General features: G+C 44.1%; 1 protein-coding gene across 8 annotated transcripts in view; it reads left to right on the top strand.

The window, feature by feature from the left end:
• LOC127007316 (uncharacterized) overlaps window positions 1-21934 on the top strand; it is a 286714-nt gene that overhangs the window by 59404 nt on the left and 205376 nt on the right. For 2 of the 8 annotated variants that reach the window (XR_007760179.1, XR_007760176.1), the window contains exon 1: window positions 7023-7063. The exons of 5 other annotated variants lie outside the window; for them this stretch is intronic. The gene's annotated coding sequence lies outside the window, so the exon portion shown is untranslated. Of the gene's footprint in view, window positions 1-7022; window positions 7064-21934 lie in introns of those variants that run through there. One more of the 8 variants, XM_050878119.1, reaches the window with a different exon arrangement.

Below are 21934 nucleotides of genomic sequence, written 5' to 3'. Positions count from 1 at the left end.
CGCACACATGCACTAATCCCTCGTCACACAGCGCCAATACGTGCTTACCTGTCTATTTTGAGTCGTCACGGGGATTACGGAAACGGTGGAACTCATTGCAAACTCGACCTATTGTTGCGAAAAGGTCACTGAGGCGCTGAGAGGTGATACAGGCGGAGGCAGAGGCAGGCAGGGAGTGAGTGAGTGAGTGAGTGAGTGAAAGTGATCCTTGGCGTGACTTGCGACGAACGAAAGCAGAGATTTTAATTAAAGTACACGTGTCTATTGAGAGAGAGAGAGAGAGAGAGAGAGAGAGAGAGAGAGAGAGAGAGAGAGAGAGAGAGAGAGAGAGAGAGAGAGAGAGAGAGAGAGAGAGAGAGAGAGAGAGAGAGAGAGAGAGAGAGAGAGAGAGAGAGAATAATGCTGTTTTTGTATTTTTTTTTTAATGTTCATGTGTAGAGATTAAAAAGTGTGTAATTGCATTAATAAATCGTTTTATATTAGCAACATTATTCACGGGCTGTGTGTGTGTGTGTGTGTGTGTGTGTGTGTGTGTTTAATCCTTTGGCTCTTAATTGGTGTTGACGCTTCCTGAAATTACCTCACACGAGCATCACCTTTGGCCCTTCCATAACTACCACCACCACCACCACCTGCCAATAATAACGCGCCGTGACCGCCGCCCCAGTAATTATTAAGCAGCCCCGGGAGCCGCCGCCGCAAACCGCGGATAATAGACATCAATGCCGCGGGAACATGATGACGCCATGGCCACCAAGAATAAGCAACAATAACAACAACAAGAACATATACAGTAAGATCAAGAAAAATAAGAGTATCAACAAGTCTACTAGAACGCCACAACAAAAACCTCAAGTACAGCACTAAAAACAGTGATAGCGGTATCATCAATAGTGCAATAGTAACGGCAACAGAAACAACAACAACAGCAGCAGCAGCAGCAGCAGCAGCAGCAACAAGAACAAGAACAAGAACAAGAACAACAACAACAACAACAACAACAACAACAACAACAACAACAATAGCACCAATGACAACAATAAGTTTAGATATAGAACCACTTCACTTACTGTTTCTCTTACTACTACTACTACTGCTACTACTACTACTACTACTACTACTACTACTACTACTACTGCTATTACTTTCGTAAGTCTAATAAACATCTCAAATGACAGTATTGTATTGAATTCCTTTTATTTACTTTTATTGTCACATTTTGAGTATCTGAAATGATAGAAATATCAGAGCTGAGGCTTGAATTGTTGATGATCTGTTGTGGTGAACGTTTGGCAGATGAAGCAGAATAACATAAGAGTGGAGCCATCGGCAAATATCATAATCTCTCATTCAATTTTTGGTTTACATCTCTTGTTTAAAAGAAAAGACAAAATGCTCAGTTGTTGTACGGGAAACACTCGTAGAATCACTGAAGCATTTAATTCTGTATAACATCCTCCCCCTTCCTCGTCGTTACACCACGCCGCCGCTGACCGACCGCCTCGCCCCGCGGCCGCCGGGATTCTCTGCTACTTTATTATGAGTCAACAGTTAATTCTCGGTGGAGATACTCCTGCATCACAAATCGCTGCAGGAAATATAGCCGCACACATTGATAGCCATCGGTAATATGCGTGGATCGCGTATTTGAATTAGCATGAAAATAAATACAATACACACAAATTGGCACACGATTTTAAAACATAGTCATCGCACAAGGTAATTATATATAGAAATGTCACTAATGCACGATGCTTTTGGAAATACTGATCGGACATACGGAATGGCGAGGGAGGAACACGCGGCAGGCAAATGACGTGATAACCGTACATGCGTTCACTGGACAGAATAATCAAAGACGTAAATATATATCGCATACGCACTGTTTTGGGAAATATTCATTGAATATACAAAATCGGGCAATACATACAACAGTTACGTATATAAACTGGGAAGTGACTTACGAAATTTTTTGTTTATTTACTTAAGAATTGATTTTTTTTTTTTTACGTGTTCGGCCCCATCCCGTCATGGCGAAGGCAAATGTTTATAGTGGCGCCATCATTATTGCATCATTCAAACCTCAGCGACGTTTGTCATGAGGAGCGCAGGCGGCAGTATTACTCGGCCACAAGAAATAAAAATAACGGCGTCATCGTATAAACACGCCTGGGCCACTAATGAGCTGGCGACGATCACGAGCGTCTGCAGGCCTGTCGGCGCTGTGGTCTTACATGTAAACACACACACGCAGTGAGCTTAAAAATTGCTTGAAAATACGTAGCCCTTGCCTCGCTACTACAAATTGTCTATGGAACTATCACATATACAAATAGCCAATTAATATTAACGCTCATACATTTTTGACGTAGAAAATAATAATGTCACACAGATGCACTTGTGGTCATCGAGAGGCACAGCTTGGATGTTGATGTGTTAACACTGCATCGACGGTGGGGTGTGGGGGGTAGGAGGTGAGGGGTACGGTTGTTGTGGCTATGAGGAGGGTGATGAGGGAGGGGCGAGTAACGCCTGTCGTTTTCTCGGAAGGACGCCTCACCTATCCTTCTCTCTTCATTCTCTTTCGTGGCTCCTTCATCACTTTCGTCACACCGAGAGAGAGAGAGAGAGAGAGAGAGAGAGAGAGAGAGAGAGAGAGAGAGAGAGAGAGAGAGAGAGAGAGAGAGAGAGAGAGAGAGAGAGAGAGAGAGAGAGAGAGAGAGAGAGAGAGAGAGAGAGAGAGAGAGAGAGAGAGAGAGAGAAAGAGGTCTAGGGGGAAGGAATGATTACCAATTCGGAAGACAGTAAAATAAATAAGAAACGCATGCTTAATCCACTCCTTATAATTAAAATGTAAAAAATTAGGTAATGGCAGTGTCTAATAATGCCTAACCAAACAAGTAAGATCAATAACAATGTAATACGGACTTTTGTGTAACGTCAAAAAAATTACGAACAACTACCTCCGGAGTCGAGGTCTCGCTGGTTCGGTCTCTTCGGGGCTTCGAATCAAAAGTTTGAAGCGCCGGCGGCTGGCTGGCTTCGCGCAGCACCAGTGGGGCGGGAGTGGCGGCGGAGGAGGGATGGGAGGAGAAGCATCGCTCCAACTTTGCAGCGATGAGTGGCTCCGAAAACAAAATTGTCTCCTGTAACTCCCAATGGTTGTTGGATAAACGTTCGTGTTAAGGGAAGGGGGTAGGCAAGGGGGGGCAGGGAAGAAGGAACGGGGAAGAGGGACAGGGAATGGAGGTAGTTCAGGGGGTAGCTATTGCAGGAACGAGAGGGTAGGGGAGGAGGAGTGAGGGCGAAGCGAGGAAAGGAGAGGTAACGAGAAGCGAGGACGGAGGAAAGGAGGGGGGGGGGGGGAATGAAGGGAGGAAACGAATTGGGTAGGCAAAGGATGGAAGTCTACGTGAGGAGAAACACGGGAAAGTGATATGGAGGAAAGGGGCATGAGGGAAGCGAGGAGGGGCGGAGGAAGAGGAAAGGGAGGGGATGGAAAGGGTAGGGATGAGATGAAAGAGAAGAAGAGAAAAAAAGATGAAATGAGGGAAAGAGACGAAGGAAGGGAGGAGACAAGGAGGAAGGATTGAAAGGTGAGGTTTTAGGTGACGGAGGGGGAGAGGAGTAAGATAGATGGTAGGTGGTGGTGACGTTTGACTGGTGGTGGTGATGTTATGTTGGTGGTGGCGATGTTATGTTGGTGGCGGTGATGTTATGATGGTGGTGGTGATGTTTGGTTGTTGGTGGTGATGTTATATTGGTGGTGGTGATGTTATGTTGGTGGTGGTGATGTTATGTTGGTGGTGGTGATGTTTGGTTGTTGGTGGTGATGGTATGTTGGTGGTGGTGATGTTTGGTTGGTGGTGGTGATGTTTGCTTGGTGGTGGTGATGTTTGCTTGGTGGTGGTGATGTTTGGTTGGTGGTGGTGATGTTTGCTTGGTGGTGGTGATGTTTGCTTGGTGGTGGTGATGTTTGGTTGGTGGTGGTGATGTTTGCTTGGTGGTGGTGATGTTTGCTTGGTGGTGGTGATGTTTGGTTGGTGGTGGTGATGTTATGTTGGTGGTGGTGATGTTTGGTTGGTGGTGGTGATGTTATGTTGGTGGTGGTGATGTTTGGTTGGTGGTGGTGATGTTATGTTGGTGGTGGTGATGTTATGTTGGTGGTGGTGATGTTGGTATTCACTTATTGGTGGTGATGAGCGGTGATAATGGAGGTGGTGTGTGGTGTTGGTGGTGATGAATGGTGGTGATAGCAGTGAAGGTGAATGATGGTGATGAATGAGGGTGAGGATGGTGATGAGTATGGGTGAAGATGGTGGTGAATGGTGGTGAGGGTGATGGTGAATGATAGTGATAAATGGGGGTGAAGATGGTGATGAATGGTGGTGAGGGTGATGGTGAATGGGGGTGAAGATGGTGATGAATAGAGGGTGGTGAATGGTGATAATGAATGGTGGTGAATATGGTGATGAATGAGGGTAAAGATGGTGAGGATGGTGATGAGTGAGGGTGAAGATGGTGGTGTGCGGCGGTGAGGGTGGTGATGAATGTGGGTGAGGATGGTGATGAATGTGGGTGAGGATGGTGATGAATGTGGGTGAGGATGGTGATTAATGTGGGTGAGGATGGTGATTAATGTGGGTGAGGATGGTGATTAATGTGGGTGAGGATGGTGATTAATGTGGGTGAGGATGGTGATGAATGTGGGTGAGGATGGTGATTAATGTGGGTGAGGATGGTGATGAATGTGGGTGAGGATGGTGATGAATGTGGGTGAGGATGGTGATGAATGTGGGTGAGGATGGTGATGAATGTGGGTGAGGATGGTGATGAATGTGGGTGAGGGTGGTGATGAATGTGGGTGAGGATGGTGATGAATGTGGGTGAGGATGGTGATGAATGTGGGTGAGGGTGGTGATGAATGTGGGTGAGGATGGTGATGAATGTGGGTGAGGATGGTGATGAATGTGGGTGAGGATGGTGATGAATGTGGGTGAGGATGGTGATGAATGTGGGTGAGGATGGTGATGACTGGCGGTGAGGGTGGTTAATCATGGCGGCGGCAGCGGTGATGGCAGGGACAACGGAAGCCACAGGAGGAAGTAAGAAACTAAAGCAAATTAAACTTTCGAACCACGCGTGGAAACTACACGTAGGTAGGCGGTGGTGATGGTGAGGGTGGGGGTGGGGGTGACAGGGGGGAGTGACTGGAGTGGTGCCGGCGGCGGGGGATGGGGAGGGGGATGGGCTTCACTGTTGGCAGCGGCAGACTCCATTCGGACTGAGAGGACAGGTTCTTTTTTCCTTCAGTTTGTATTAACTAGTTTTGGAGTCGTGCGAGTGGTGGGGGGGCGGTGGTGGTGATGGTGGTGGGGGTGGTGGGAATAGGCGGTGGTGCTTGGGACTGGCAGTGGTGGTGGTGGAAGGGGAGATGTGACCGAGTGAAATAAATCTGATGTTCTCAATATTCCGTATCATCAAACGCATCCATTTTGATTTGAAGGCCTCGAAAAATGTATAAAATCTGTGTGTCGGGGTGCAGTGTGTGTGTGTGTGTGTGTGTGTGTGTGTGTGTGTGTGTGTGTGTGTGTGTGCGCTTGCTTGCTTGCTTGCTTGCTTGGTTGTTTGCTAGCTTGCTATTATACTGAGGGTTCCGCGGACGTCCGTAACGCGGGGAGGGTGCTGGGGTACGATACAAAAATAATGTGATATAGGACCCTTCAGAATTGGTGCTCCGTCTTTATTGAATCTTACTGCTATTCCATCTGGGCCTGCGCTCTTATTTGCTTCCAGTTTCATTATAGCCTTAAGAACATAGTCTTCAGTAATTTCTTTGATCCTAAAATTATATTCCTGAACTCCTTTGGACCTATAAAAATTCTTAAAGATGTATCTGTCGGTGTTATAAAGTTTAGGTGCTACGGGTAATTTACTAACTAAGCAGCAACCGTATTAAAGTGCTTGTTGAAAAAAATGATCCTATCTTATTTTCATCAAAACATCTCTCATTTTCAATATTCAGGATTATCTTCGGATTTTCCTTAGTATTTTTTTTAGTTTTATGTGTTTTAGCGGTTGCCAAAGTATTTTACTATTTCTTCTATTTTCTGCTATCTGAGTTGAGATATGCTCTGCTTTAGCTTTTCTAATTTTCTGTTGTATTTTATTTCTTGCTTACAAAAGTTACTATATTTCTCATAATTATCCTTGTCTTTTCTATATTCTGAAAGCAGTTGATCTCTTTCCTTTAAACCTTCCAGCTTCTCGGAGTCGATCCATGGCTCTGTTCTTTGTTTTACTCCTATTTCTTTTATTGGAGCGACTAACTCAATAACATTTACTACTAGATCCTCAAACTTATTCCATGCTTCGTCTATTGTTTATTATTATTATACACAATATTCCAGTTCACACTTCCTAATTTTTCAATAAGAATCTGAGCACTATAGTTTTTCATTGATCTGATCTTAATGGTTCTATGTTTGTCTATGCATTCTTTAACTACTTTTCTAGTAGAGTATGTTATGTAATGATCACTGAGACCTATTGACAGTACTCCAGACTGACTAATTTTATCTTTACTATTACAGATTATATGATCGAGTATTGTTGCCGTTGTGCTTGCTTCTCTTGTTTGATTGATTATTTGAGACATACCATACATACTTAGTATATTATTATATTTCTTATACAAATGCCCTAATTTCTTTTGTACACATATATTCATATCACCTAGGATTAAAACTTCCATTTCAGAACTAATTTCAGAAATACATTCTTCTCGGCTATCCAGAAAATCACCCTGCATTGGGGGTCTATAGCAACATCCTATAACAATGGCTTTGGTCTTTGGTGAAAGAATATCACACCATATTGCTTCCGACTTGTCATTTACTAAATCAGTTCTATAGTTATATGCGAAGCCTGATTTTATATACATACTAACTCCTCCTCCACTTATATTCCTGTCTTGTCTTATAATATTATATCCAGGTACCCTAACTTCTACATCCGTTACAGATTTGTCAAGCCATGTTTCTGTAATACATATGACTGAAGCGTAAGTATTGTTTGCGATTATTTTCAGTTCTTCCATTTTTGACAGTACTGATCTACTATCAACATGAATAAAATGCACACTTTTTTTTCTTCAAATACTGCAAAATTATGTATGTCTGTTTGCAGTGGGATGTTTGATTTGATTTCACCCTGTTCACTTGGCTCACTATTATTAGTATCGAACACTATAATGCTACTGAGTCAGGTAATATTATTTGTATGATTCAATGTGATTTATTTTTTGTTATTTGATAAAAGAATGTTCAAATCAGTGATAGCAGGTAACGCAGCATTTATTGGAAAGAACGATGTTAACTACTGTTGAAATATATTTTGGTTTTGTTTCATTCCGCACCTTGCGTGTGTGCCGGATAACGAAGCTCCGGTGCGATGACTCCCAATTACTTTGTTAAGGATAGAGTTTAGAGTAATACAGGCACATAGTGTATCTCCTTTTCATGGCTAACATCGTATATTACAGTGTTCAGATAGTGTGTTCTGTTATTTAGCATTAACATTGTGGAGTGTTTCAGGTAGGCAGTGTCTTGTTTTTCAGCGCTAGCCTTGTGTACTGTAGTGTGTTCCAGGTAGTGTATTGCTTTCTTGTTCTTAGTATTGCAACATGCAGTTTTTTTTTTTTGTTAGCGATGTGCCATTCAATATGCTGCAGGCAACGCTCCTCTTGTTACCAATTTACATTAAATTTTGGAGTGTTTTGGGCATATTTTGTTGTTAAGTGTTAAGAACATAAGAACATAGGAGTCTGCAAGAGGCCGGCAGGCCTGTACGAGGCAGCTCCTCTGAACCTAAGCTTCCGTGTAGCTCCCGTGTATCTAACCCCGCCTAATATCGCTGTCCATGAATGTATCTAATCTATTTTTTAATGTGACAATTGTATTGGCACTCACCACATGACTACTAAGCTTATTCCACTCATCCACCACCCTGTTTGTAAACCAATTTTTGCACATGTCTCTGTTGAATCTGAATTTATCCAGTTTAAACCCATTACTTCGTGTCCTACCCGGTTCTCTTACCAGCAAAACCTTATGAATGTCTCCCTTATTAAAGCCCTTCATCCATTTATAAACCTCGATCATGTCTCCACGCACCCTTCGCCTTTCTAGAGAATGTGGTATGGTGTATTATTTCAGAGTGTATATCATATTCTCACTTGTTAACGTTGTGCTGTGGAGTGTGTCACGGGTGGGTTTTGTTCGTCACTTTTAGCGTTGGAAGATGTGCGTGGAGTTATTCGTATGTTTTTATGCGCCGGGTGTTTCAAGTATTTAAATTGATAGTGTATTTTTTAAGTGAGCGGTGTACGGAACGCGAACCATGCACGATATGTATTTAGGACGAACATGAAGAGGAGAGATGAGAAAGGGAAGGATCTGGCTGTGGGATACCTTCCGCTGCCCTTGTCATGATTGGTTAATAAAAATAAAAATAGTTTTATTTCGCCCAGCGGCATATAGAAAAAACAAGACCAGAAAAAACGAACGAGATCGAACTAGATACATATACGCTTAAATAATTGACAGCTTATAATTGCATGCGTGTGCACGGCACACCTATGCACAATCTACACGAACAGAAGGCCCAGCCACTCCCGCCCCATAGATCCACACACATAGGCCGAGCTCTGTCTGACGGAGGTGATGATGGATTTCCCAGATTGTTCCACTCTACTCTTCATACTGTACGCAGCGTGGCGACGCAGCACAGCCAGACAGTTCATCCCGTGCCAGGTGAAGGCCAGGGATGAGCTAATCCATCTATGAAGCCCCAGAAGCCGCTTGAGGATGTCGTTAGGACAGACCCTAGGACGGTTCATGGAGGCAGCCCTATACCGCGACCACAGCAAGTTGCCGTAGAGTAACAGTGGCTCCTGAATAAGTCTAACTTTACCTCCGTTGTTGGTGTACGAAACGCGGGCCACGATATGTACTTTCGGGTAGACAGGTGAGGAAGAAAGAAAAGAAAGGGAAGGATCTGACCGTCGGATAACGCCTTCCACCATCCTTGGCATGACTGGTTAAGTGTTGGTGTTCTTCAGTCCTGTCCTATATCGTGAGGTTGTACAAATACTTTGTGCCCCGTCCAGACGAGGGGCAGTTGCCCGCCGTGCAAAGACTGTTACCATATCATACTAAGCAGCGGGATGACGTCATAAGCACATAAACGAAGGAAACAGATCTGGCAACAAACAGTGCTACCAGATGTTGCTGTGTGCCACAGTCTCTACTCCGTTCACCGGACAAAGACTGGCGGGCAAACTTGTGTCTACACGAGGGGCAGTTGCCCGCCGGGCACTGCCCGTTGACCGTATATTCCTCGCTTGTTTAGCAGGGTTACCAGGTCGAACAATCGGTGGAGGGTTATTGCCACTACCAGGCGCACATAGCAGACTGGGCACTCCAGGGCAGGCAGCGGCCGATAGCACAACCGGACTTGAGTAGCACAACATGGGCTACAGCAAGGGTGCTGTCTATATAGGTCAATTAACTGCACGTTGGCTTCCCTTGACCACACCTGTTCTTTGCCACACGGGACAGACATGTTCTCCCGTCAAGTGTATAGTGGAAATCTGAAACTGACTGCAAGGGAGTTCGCAGGTTAACTTCGTGTGCCTGGCGACATGGTCTCTTTATACCAACCATTAAATCAGCAGCCATCGCCTCGCCCACGGGTAAGGACACTTGGATGATTTGATTGCCCGTAGTTTTCCCGCTTCTGACGTCATCTTCGCTCCCACCATCAAAGCAGTTGAAGCAGTATGATATCTGGTAACAGTGTTTGCACGGCGGGCAACTGTCCCTCGTCTGGATGGGGCTTTAGTTGTTTAATGTTGAGGAAAATTATTAAGCGGGCGCGTGGCTGTTTGGTGGCAGAACGGAAATAAATACATTGATTAAATCTTATAAGGAAGGGTGTGAGGGAGGGAGGGTAGGAGAAGTGAGCGAAGGAGGGAAGGAAAAAAAATAGAGGACGAAGGGAGTGCGGTAGAGGCGGTGAGGAAGGAAGGAAAGAGGAAATTGAGGGAGAGAGGAGGGAGAGGTGTGTGGAAGAGAGGAGAGTGGGAAGGAGGCTGAGAAAGAGGGGGAGGGGAGTGGGGTGGTGGTGGCGAGGAAAGAAGGGAAGAGAATGACTAATGAGTTTTTCCTCGTAACCAGAACAATGATAAATGATGAACTTTTCCCCCATCTTAGCGCTTAACACCCTCGTTAGCCCGCCGCCGCTTATGAGACTAACGGCCGGGGAGGGGTTGGTGCCGGGCCGGGCTGAGCGTGGCTTTGCGGTCTTTCTCTGGGCAGGCGAGTTATGAAACATCTCCTTGATGACCCATTTTGAAGTCTCTAAGAGTCTAGACATTACCACACGTGTGGCCCTGTATACACATTTTCTTTTTGACAGCTGTAGGGGAAGGGAGGAAAGGAAGGGAACGAAAGGAAAGGAAAGAAGGAAAAGAAGAAGGAAAAAAAAGAGGAAAAGAAAGGAAAGGAAGGTCGGAAATAGGAATGGGAATGAATATATCAATAATTGAATGAATGAATGAATGAATGATATGAATGAATGAATGAATGAATGAATGAATGAAGGGACACCTGATCGACGTTTGGAACAAATAGCTTTAAAAAGGTATTACACACTATTAATTTTATTTAAGCTTTATAGATTTCACTACATATCTTTCGTGTGTGCACGGTGACATTTAACTACTAGTACTGCCTATTTCGGGATTTTGATCGTTGTAGGGTGGGAGCAGCGAGCCTTCGTAAAGTGTATACTAGCACACATTCTTCTTCTTACATGTGGTGAGAGGTTACTAGAGTGAGCCTATAAAACATTGCAATATAACAAGAGAACCGCCGAGTAGGGGAAGCTCTGCGACACACAATGCCGGTATAGAGCCCCAAGGTAAAAAGAACCGGTGCATTGCGATGATAGACGAGGTAAAGCGAAGCCCCCAGCCATGCAGTGCTTCACAAATAATGGAGCAATGCAGCCATCCCTTTCTTCCTCCATACTAGACCCCCATGGCATTCCTCTGCCTATACTCTCCTCTCCCCCGTCCTCAAACTCTTCTACCTTTCGTGTCTCCCTCATCCCTTTCCTTTCCTTCTCGTTTCTTATCCACTTATCCCATCCCATTCTATCTTTTCACTCCAACCCCCATTCCTTTATTTATCTTTATTTCTCCCTCTTCTTCATCCCCATCTACTTTTCTTTTATCCCTCATCTCAGTCCTTTGCTTCTCTTTTGCTATACACCGTCCCTTTCCATTCTACCTCTCATTATAATTCTCAGTCCTTTTTTCGTCTCCCCCTTTCCATCCCATTCCGCCGGGCCCCCTCCGAATGCAGAATTTTCTAACCTTTTGCTCTAATTTCGTCGGAACTCCACTCCTTCCTCGCCTTTTATCTGTAACAATGTGGCTTTGGTTGTGACCTTTGTGTTGGGGAGCCGAGCCTGTGCGTGTGCGTATGTGTGCGTGTGTGTGTGTGTGTGTGTGTGTGTGTGTGTGTGTGTGTGTGTGTGTGTGTGTGTGTGTGTCCCCTACAGTCTGCCTGCCCACTCCCCCGTTTCAAAGGTGGAAATGAAATAAAAGTAGTGTAGAACGAAAATGGAATGCAAATATAATTTGATTAAAGGGCGGGGAAAGATGGGGAATGGGGATGAATTAGGAAGGGGAAGCCAGAGGAGGCGAGGCGAAGTGGAGGGGTGAGTGCATGTTTGTGCATGTCTGAAGGGGCAGTGAAATGAAAAACGAGGATGAGAACAGGACTGGAATAGAACGTCAGTCGCGGGAGAAATGGTTGCAAACGTGAGGGAAAAATAGCGAGTTAAAGGACGAAAGGAAACAAGTTAGGAGAACAGATTTGTGTGTGGCGGCGAGGGCGTGCGGGCACGGCATGGCTCAGGGCAGGTGATGGTGAGGAGTGACGACTCAAACGATAATGGGTGTAAATTAATGTTAAAAATGAACGTTTGGGAAAGAAATGCTCAGAAAATCTGGCACATTCAAATCGTAAGGGCGTGTTTCCGTGTCTCCGTGCCCTGAGCAGTGAGGAGACATCAGCATCACGAGGTGACGGGTGGTGGTGAGCAGTGTCGTGCTTGGCCGACAGCTCTGATCCGATATTTTTCCAAGCTTTTCGAGGTCACGGCTCACATCCCAGTCAGAGTTCGTTGATGTGAAATGGAAGAAGTAAAAATTTCTAGCACTGTTAGATCTGTAATAATTTTATAAAAATTTCAGACGAAATTTAATCAAATCAAAATGAAAGAAAAGGTGTGTGTGTGTGTGTGTGTGTGTGTGTGTGTGTGTGTGTGTGTGTGTGTGTGTGTGTGTGTGTGTGTGTATATATATATATATATATATATATATATATATATATATATATATATATATATATATATATATATATATATATATATATATATATATATACTTTGTTTTTATATGGTTATTGGTTTTTATTTTCTGTCCGTTGCTATATTATTTATATAAAGCATCGGGCTTTAACTTAAAAAAAAAAAATCCTGTATCCATTGGTCTGTCTCCTCCAACGTAAAAGGTGTTGATGGCACGCTTACACCGTGGCACATCGGGCTGAGTGGCGCTGCTGTGGCTCGACTTGGAGTGCGCGGTGACGCTTGTTGCCGTGCTCACTGAGTTGAGGCCAAAACTTTAACGGAAAGCTCTCATTATAACGTTTGCTGCTACTGCTGGAAAGTGTTGGATTGCTTCGCTACATGTTCTAAGAAAGAAAATATGTAGCTCGGAAATTCTAAATAAATATTAAAATAGGATGTTTAGTGTGTTTGTGTGTGGGGGGTGGGTGGGGGGGGGCGAGGATACGTCACTCCCTCCTTTCCACGAACACATAATTGTAACGCATCAGACTCTGCGAACACTTCTCGGATTTATATGTTTAAAGTATCATGTATCACCTCCCTCGTGAAGGCGACGTGTTCTATATTATTCAACAATGTTTTGTCTAGACTAACACAGTACGACACTTTGTTCCGCGAGGGGGTTGGGGGGGGGACAAGGAGGGAGTGAAGGGGCAAAGAGAAGAAGGATAAGGGACAAGGAGGAGGGAGAGAAGGGACGAGGAGGGTGGAGAGAAGGGACGAGGAGGGTGGAGAGAAGGGACGAGGAGGGTGGAGAGAAGGGATAAGGAGGTGGGAGAGAGGAGGGAAGAGGAGACTAGACTGGAAGAAACGTTTAGGAGGCACGGGTTAGAAACGGGAGGAAGGGAAAGAGACTAGAGGAAAGGAGGGTAAGTAGGAGAAAGATGTGGAAGGGACGGAAGTAGAACGGGAGATAGGTAGGAAGAGAGATGAGCAGAGGAGGTTAGGCAGGGAGGAAGTGTTGGTAGGACTGGAAGTAGAGAAGGAAGAAGAGAGAAAAGAAGTGAAGGGTCGACGATGAAGAGGGTTTGGGAAGGAGGTAGAGGTGGAATGAAGGCGCCTTGCCCTCCTTTTTGACAAATGGTGGTGGAAAGACAGGTAATAGATGGTTCAATTCACCTCATCTCACCTCACTCTCACTTCACCTCCCACCTGTATACTCATTTACAGACACCTGCCGCCCTCCCATTACTGCCTCTGTTCTGCCGCAGCGAAGGGACCAAGTAAGAAGGAGAGAAAGGGGAAAAATTGAGGAGAGGGGTAAAACTAACTGAGCTGGGAGGTTGAATAGAAGGAAGCAGGTGGTTTAGAGGGAGGAAAGAGGGTTGGAGGCAAGGAAAGATTGGAAAAATTGGATCAGTGAGAGGGAGAGAGGAATGGAGATGTAGAGGGTTATAGGGAGGAGACATGGTGACAAGGGAGGTTGAAGGGAGAGAGAGTGACGGAGACAGGGAGAGAGAGATGGAGACAGGGTAAACTGCCGGGAAAGTGGGGAGGCGGGGAGAGAGAGATGGAGACGGGGAGAATTGCTGGGAGGGAGGGAGGAGGTAGAGGGATGATCGGTGAGATAAGTGGGAGGGAGGAGGTAGAGGGATGGTCGGTGAGATAAGTGGGAGGGAGGAGGTAGAGGGATGGTCGGTGAGATAAGTGAGAGGGAGGAGGTAGAGGGATGGTCGGTGAGATAAGTGAGAGGGAGGAGGGAGGGAATGAGTGTGGAAAGAATGGAAGAACGAAAAGTTGCCGCGGAGCTAGTGAAACGCAACGTTGCTGACACTAAAAGTCGAGGATTGTTAAAGTCTTGTCGGGGCACACAGCAAGCGCGCTCCATCCCGCCCCCCTCCTCCTCGCCTCGCCTCGCCTCGGCCTCCGCAGCCTCGGGGCACAACGCGTGAGGGCCATGACTATTAGAGGCGTGTACACGGGCATTAAGGATTCAGAGCGTCGTTACTTCAGAGTTTCGCCAAGGAATTAAGAGCAACAATACACACGATGTTTGCTTGGCTCACAACGACCTCCTGAACAAAGTGTCTTGCTTCACTATACACCCGGACAGCTCTTCCTCCTCCTTGCACCCTGTCAGTCCGTTTGCCTTTTCCCTCAGCTCTCCCTCACACCTAACCCCCAGCCCTTTAATTCCAGCATCTCAACACTTCCTTTCACTCACCCTTCATCCCTTTTCCACATGTTCTCTCCTCATCTCTCCCTCCATCCTTCACACCATGGCGACATACCCAAACCTCCCAGCTCTTCATTTCACCAACTCACTTTTTTTTTTCTCAACATTCAACTTTACTCCTTTATCACATGCCCTTCCTTCAGCTCTCCCTCCATCCTTCACACCATGCCCACAGACTGGACCTCCATTCCTTCATAGTCATCAACTCACCACTTTCTTAACACCTCTCCACCTTTTTTTCCACATGTTAATCGCTCAGCTCTCCCTCACTCCCTCCCTCCCTCACGTCTGCCCATGATATTAATTCCATCTCTCACACCTTCCGCACCTATCTGCTCACCCCACCAGGTCACATATCACCCTCTTGATACTTCCCTCACTTCGACTCCATACATCTATCCCCCCATCTTCCAGTTCCCACGCTAGCCCACCCACAAACCCATGCTGATATCCAGACCCCAGAACCACAACCCCTTCCCCCAAACCCTGTCTTTTCCTTCTTCTCAGTATCCTCTAACGGCCTCCAGCTTTAGGACGTTCCCACTCCTTTGTAGATGACCCTGAAACACACCCTTCTAGTCTATCTCTCAGCCTCTACTTTTCCCACTAAACAGGGTCCCATCCAACGGCCCCATCCCTTCACCCTTCATCTTTACAGTCCATCACTCGCTTGTTCTCCCTCCTACACTCCTCCCTTCCCCCCATTCCTCCCTTCCACCATTGGCACCTCCCCTATCCGCACCATCTTCACTCCAGCCTCTCCTACTCCGCCCTTTCTTCACATTACCTCTCCCCCATTTTGCCCCTATTCCACTCCTTCCCTCCTTTCACTCCCTTCCACTCCCAAAATCCGTTTCAACCCCCTCCAACCCCCTTTCCCCCTCCCCTTCTCCATTCTCATCCCTCCCGTAGCTTCAGGCGCTCTGTCTTGTAATGAGCAACGATGAATTTTGCATTACTTTAATGAATATCGAAGCGACGACTTGAATATGAGATAACGCCGGCGCTTCAGGGGGGTTAACGCGCGGCGCCGGTCCTGTCGATGCCGGACTAAATTATAGAGAAATGTTAGCTCGCCGCCTCCTCTGCTCCTCCTCCTCCACCTCTTCTTCCGTCACTTCGTCTTTCTCTTCTGTTTATAATTTTTGCATCGCTTTCTTGTTCTCCCTTGTTCTCGTCGTCCACCTTTTTATGTCTTAATTTTGTTCCTCTCTCTCTCTCTCTCTCTCTCTCTCTCTCTCTCTCTCTCTCTCTCTCTCTCTCTCTCTCTCTCTCTCTCTCTCTCTCTTTTTTTTATTTTTTTATTTAAACATAGGCACATGTATAATATTTGCATACCCAAAGGTGCACTGTCGTGTGCTGCCTATTCAAAGGGCAGAATAAAATCTATATAAAAAAATAACTACATAAACTATAAAATAAACATATATATATACTATAAAAAAAAAAAAATAAATAAATAAAACATACAATACAGAATATATGTGAGCGCACTGCACACTACACTCGTGTCACTGCTCCACCACGAGTGTCAGTGGGGTGGGGAGTGAGCCCCTCCAGTGGTGGGCCGACAGTTTTATTTTTTGGGTGTTCATCTCCCGGATGTTTGGTATACAGGCCGTGAACATGTTCCACATCCGGCAGACTCTTCCCGAAAAGGTGCGCTGGTGCTGGCTGGTACGGGAACACGGCACCTCCACTGCGTCACCACGGGATAGCACCGTTCTCGTGTCCCGCGTGGTGACTCTCGGAGGTTGGCACTTGCGTAACACCACAAGAGCAGCTACGTCCTGCGGTGTTCCAAGGAGTCGACGGAGAGAGTTTCCTGCCAGTTGGGGTCTGCATCCACCAGTCGCAGTGCCCGTCTCTGGATGGCTCGAGGCTCTCTCTCTCTCCCCCCCCCCCCCCTGGTGTGTGCGTAAGAAAGTCCGTCCTTTCAACCAGTGGCCTAAGTACTTATGTGAATCAGCTTTTGATGTTAAGTTATAAAAATGAACGTAAAATCACAATATTAAATGTGAACTATTGGTCGAGACTGAAATGTTTTGAGTGGCAAATATAACTGGAGATTTGATTATTGTGTCGAGAAAAATTCAGGTGATGATTTATGTAAAGAATTGGAACTGTTGTTTAATGGAAACTATTGGTAATTGTGTATTGAATCTTTTAATAGATACTGATTGCTTAGTTCTTTTGGAAGAGTTCTCAAATAAAAAAAAGAGAAAAATAAAAAGTGAGTGAAAGAGAGTAAAGGACAAAGGTCGAAAAAAAAAGAGAGCAGTAAGAGAAGGAATGAAAGATAGAGAATAGAAGGGGGAGCCAGTGGAAGGGATAAAGAAAAGAGAATACCAGGAGAGGGGTTTAAGAGGAGGGGATAAAGGGAGAGAAGGGAGATAACGGTGAGGCGAAAAATAGAAACTAAACGAATGGCGGGATACGAAAAGGATTAAAAGAAATATAGGTAGAATTAAGTCCCAAGAATGGAGGGGGGAAGAAAAATGGACCAGTAAAATATAAAGAAATGGCAACATAAAAGAAAAGGTGGAAGGTATTTATGGTTGGGGGAGGGAGAGAAGGGATATAAGGAAAGTAAAGAGATGGATGGATGGAATAAAAAAAGATATGGAGGTGAAGCATGAGAACACGAGAGGGAAAAAGGAAACAAAGATAGATGAAGGAGTAAAATAAAATAAAAAAATATATAGAGTTAATAAAAAAAAATAGTCGGAAAAAATACGGGGTGATAAGGAATAATGGGAAAAGGCAAAAAGCGATGTTATTGAGAAAAAAAAAAGAATATATGCAAAATAATGACGAAAAAGAGGGTTGAAGGATAATTGAAGGAAATAACAAAGGGCAGCGGGCCATGTTCGCGGCGGCCTAATTAACGAAACACCTGCCTTGCCTTACCTGCCCGCGGTCTAACAGAGCCCGTGCGGAGATACTTTTATTATTATTATTATCATCATTATTATTATTATTATTATTATTATTATTATTATTATTATTATTATTATTATTATTATTATTATTATTATTATTATTATTATTATTTTTATTATTATTATTGATATTCAGCCAAAAAAAAAAAGTTGGAAGCATATTACAGAATAACTTAGAATGATGATATAAAAAGGAGGACTGATGTTTTGCCCCTTCCCTTACCTCCTTTCCTTTCCTTTCTTTAAGCCTGCTGGTGAGGGGGAGTTGAGGACAGGTTGAGTAGAAGGGAGCACGAGAAAGGACGCGAAGGCGAAAATGTGGGATATTTAATAAGAAACGAAAGGGCAAACTTTGAAATGAAAACAAATAATAGAGAAAGGAGGAGGAATGACAGAAGAATGGTAAAAGGGGAGGAGGAGGAGGAGGAGGAGGAGGAATCAGGGACAAACAATAAGACTCACCAATAGGGAAATATGCAACCAGAAGTGGGTCCATATAATAAAGAAAACTAAGAGAAGAAAAGAGAAGTTAATAGAGGAGATATGACGAAGGGCTGCCGGAATAGTGGCCAGGAAGTCAAGGCAAATATATAAGCAATACAGAAAAATATTGGGTAGATAAAATATGAGGGAATAAATAGGCCAGAGAAGAGGAAAGGAAGATAAAGGATGGAAAGAAAGAAGAGGCTGAAGAGGGGAATCAGGAGGAAAGGAAACGGAGAAAGGGAAGAGAAAGGAAAGGGAAGAGTGAATTATGGAGAAAGTGAATAGAGGAACAAGGGGAAAGAAAAGTAGTAATATAGAGTAAAATGTGAAAAGAAAGAGAAATAGGAAAGGGAAAATTATAGCCAGAGACTGAACAGAGGAACATGGATGAAGAGGAGGAAGATGGAGAGTGGTAGTATAGAATAAAATGTGGAAGGAAAAACGTATAGAAAAAGTGGAAATCATTAAGGGAAACTGTAGAGAAACAAAGAGGTAGAGTAAAGAGTAAAGCATTGAAGGAAAGAAGGGGAAAAGAGTGAATAATAGATGAAGACTGGACAGAGGAATAAAGAGGGAAATGAAAAGTGGTAAAATGCAAGGAAAGATGAACAGGAAAACGGGGAAGAAGAGACTGAGAAGAGGAACAGGGAAGAAAAGGAATAATAATAAAATGAAGTGCGAATGGGAGGAGGAATAGGAAGAGGAGGGAAGAAGAGACTGAGCAGAGAAACAGGAAGAAGAGGCAGAGTAGTAAAATATTGTGCGAATGGGAGGAGAAATATGAAAAGTGGGAAGTATGACGGAAAACCGAGTATACGAACAAGGAGGAAGAGAAAGCGGAAAATGATAGTAATATATAGTGCGGAATAGCGGCGGACAGGACGCATCGGTTTGTGGGTTGCCGATGGGAATAACGAATAACGCGACGTGTGATATATAAACGAACGTGCAAATAGTAACTGAATTTATTTAACGTGTTGATTGACGGTGTGCGGCTCTTTTTGTTATTGCCAGGGTCGAAATTTAATTATCAGCGAATTGTGTGTGTGTGTGTGTGTGTGTGTGTGTGTGTGTGTGTGTGTGTGTGTGTGTGTGATATTTTATGAATTTAATTTTTATAACGTCACATTTTGTTGCTACTTTTACTACTACTATATATCATCACCACTCCTCCTCCTCCTCCTCCTCCTCCTCCTTCTACAACAACAACAACAACAGCAACAACAACAACAACAGCAATAACAACAACAACAACAACATTAACAACAACAACAACAACTACTACTACTACTACTACTACTACTACTACTACTACTACTACTACTATTTTTTTCTACATTTATATAAGATACTTCCATCCATATTTACTGCTACTACTGCTACTACTACTACTACTACTACTACTACTACTACTACTATTACTACTACTATTACTACTACTACTACTACTACTACTACTACTACTACTACTATTACTACTATTACCATTGCTAGTAATAATAATAATAATAATAATAATAATAATAATAATAATAATAATAATAATAATAAAAATAATAATAACAACATTGATAATAATACTACTGATGCTGCTGTTACTACTATAAATAAATACTACTACTACGAATTTTTCGGAGTTGTATTGTGATATTCACATTTTGTATTTTCCTCTATAATTCAAATTACTTTCACCACTCAAACCATTATTTTTTCTGTTGAATATTTTATGCATATATTGCCAAACAATTAGCAAACTTTTCTTTCTAATGAAATAAGAAAGTATTTTCCTCTTTACACAGCCGTCGCAAATATGTGCATGAATTTAAGGACGCAGGTTTGAGGGAATTCATGTAATTTATGCGGCAACTTTTCTCCATATTTTGCTTTAGTAGCGAGTCATAAACACGATCACTGCGCGGCGGGGGCCATTCAGGACGCGGAGTGCAGACGGGGGGTGGGGGGGAGATTTTCAATATGTGACGTGAAGGTGCCATTGTTGGTGAAAGATATGATCGCGCTGCGAGAATGCCGATATTGTTTAGATGTTACCGTTGAGTTGAAGAATATTATGTTGCTGAACACAGTAGTGGACCATGGTACTTGTAGTGAGGGGCTCAGGAACAGGGGCAGTGTTTTAGAGATGAGGTGTTTGAATAGTCCTTACAGCAGTGGTGAAGAGTGTTCTCTATCCCACAACATGAACCCTTAACTTGAGCTCACACGGGAGGGAGGGTAACAGATGCATTCTACTACTATAGCCTGTTCACCTAAGTCCGACCCAAGCTGACAACATAAGCCTAAGCGTGTTTGCAAGTTGAGTGCTAATTTGCTACTGTGTTTACTTCATGCAGCACTTTCTACTAATCTGCAGTGTACTTACGAACACGCTAAGGTTTATGTTGTCAGCTTGGGTCAGACTTAAGTGAACAAAGTATAACAACACCTTACAAGTAGTCATGCAACACGTGTACTACCCATCCCAGACGCAGCTACCCGTTTAATTTTTTTGTCCATCTTTTGAACAGTAGAAGAAAACGTAAACAGACTAAACGGACGCTTCTAACCGTTATATAAATTTGCGTGTGTTTTAGACCGCTTAGAGCCTTAGACAGTGGGTGGCGGGCTCTCGTGGCTGCCTGCGAGGTAACTGTGAATACCATTATAAGACTCATTAGATACTGCCCTACTTTGTATTTTTCCTGTACTTAGCACCACGAAGTTACAGTGTGTACCTTCATGAGCCTCATTAAATGCTGCCCCACTTAATTTCCTCATAAAATTAAAGCAGCTCCAAACTTCTTACCAAGGAGCTCCAAACTTAGGCAGGTGACCTCATTTCTAAAATATATCAATAAAAGAACCACCAATAAATTCGCCCGAAAATTCGTATATTTATGATTTATAGTTTTATACATGAAAGTGTTTTAATTTCATTCTGCGCGTGTGGCTCGTAAAGGAGGCAATGTCGCTTCTCTGGCACGTTCGTGATTATTGCTCATGAAAGAATAATAATCTTGCCAATAATCGTAAAAAAATATTAACGTTAATTCGTTCTGTCGTGAATTATTGTGTTGGAACCATTTGAGTAATACGTAATATCGGGAGCTTCATTTCCTTGGTTACTAATTAATTCCTCCACCTTTGATTCCTGCCAACTGCGAGGGGCGGAGCGGAGGCACACCTGTATGCTCTTTATGCCATCAATCAGTGCATGTGCGGGCGCGCGGCTCCTTACCCTGCAATTAGTCAACATAGCTCACCTTCTTTACCCTCCAATCAGTCAGCATTCCTCACCTAATGACCTCCCCCATCAGGTGTGCTGCTTCCTGATGGCTTTCTTTGTCTTCCCTTCCTCACTTCCTATACTTTCTGTCCCACTTCCCGTCCCATATACCTGTTCCTTTCTCCTTCCCCTTTCCATTCTTTTTCACTTATTTCCTTATTCCCCTAACGCTCTTTGTCACCCTGTCACCCTTTCACACATATTCTAGACCCGTTCATGTCCTCCTCACTCACATCGTCACCTACTCCTTCCTTCACCACTTGCACTCACGCCTCCATTCATTACTCACCACTACGCATTACTACTCCTCACTGCTTCTCACTCACCACCGACTCATCACACATCACCACCAGCACCACCACCTCCCCTCACGGCCATTACTCTCCCGCCACCGCTCAGTATATTCCGACACAAACAAGGTGAAGGGGAGAAGGACTGGTGATTAGGTTAGGAGACCGGGGTGGTAATCTTGGTGAATTTATTATGAAGGGGTGAAGGGGTGAGAGGAAGGGGGAAAAGGGAGGGAGAGGGGGTCGGTTAACAAGCGACGTAAGATGGCTCTCA

This window comes from Eriocheir sinensis, chromosome 35, assembly GCF_024679095.1.
Source record: "Eriocheir sinensis breed Jianghai 21 chromosome 35, ASM2467909v1, whole genome shotgun sequence".
Classification (NCBI taxonomy): Eukaryota; Metazoa; Arthropoda; class Malacostraca; order Decapoda; family Varunidae; genus Eriocheir; species Eriocheir sinensis.
Note: the sequence above shows the minus strand (reverse complement) of the source record. Positions and strands in the feature narration are given on the sequence as shown.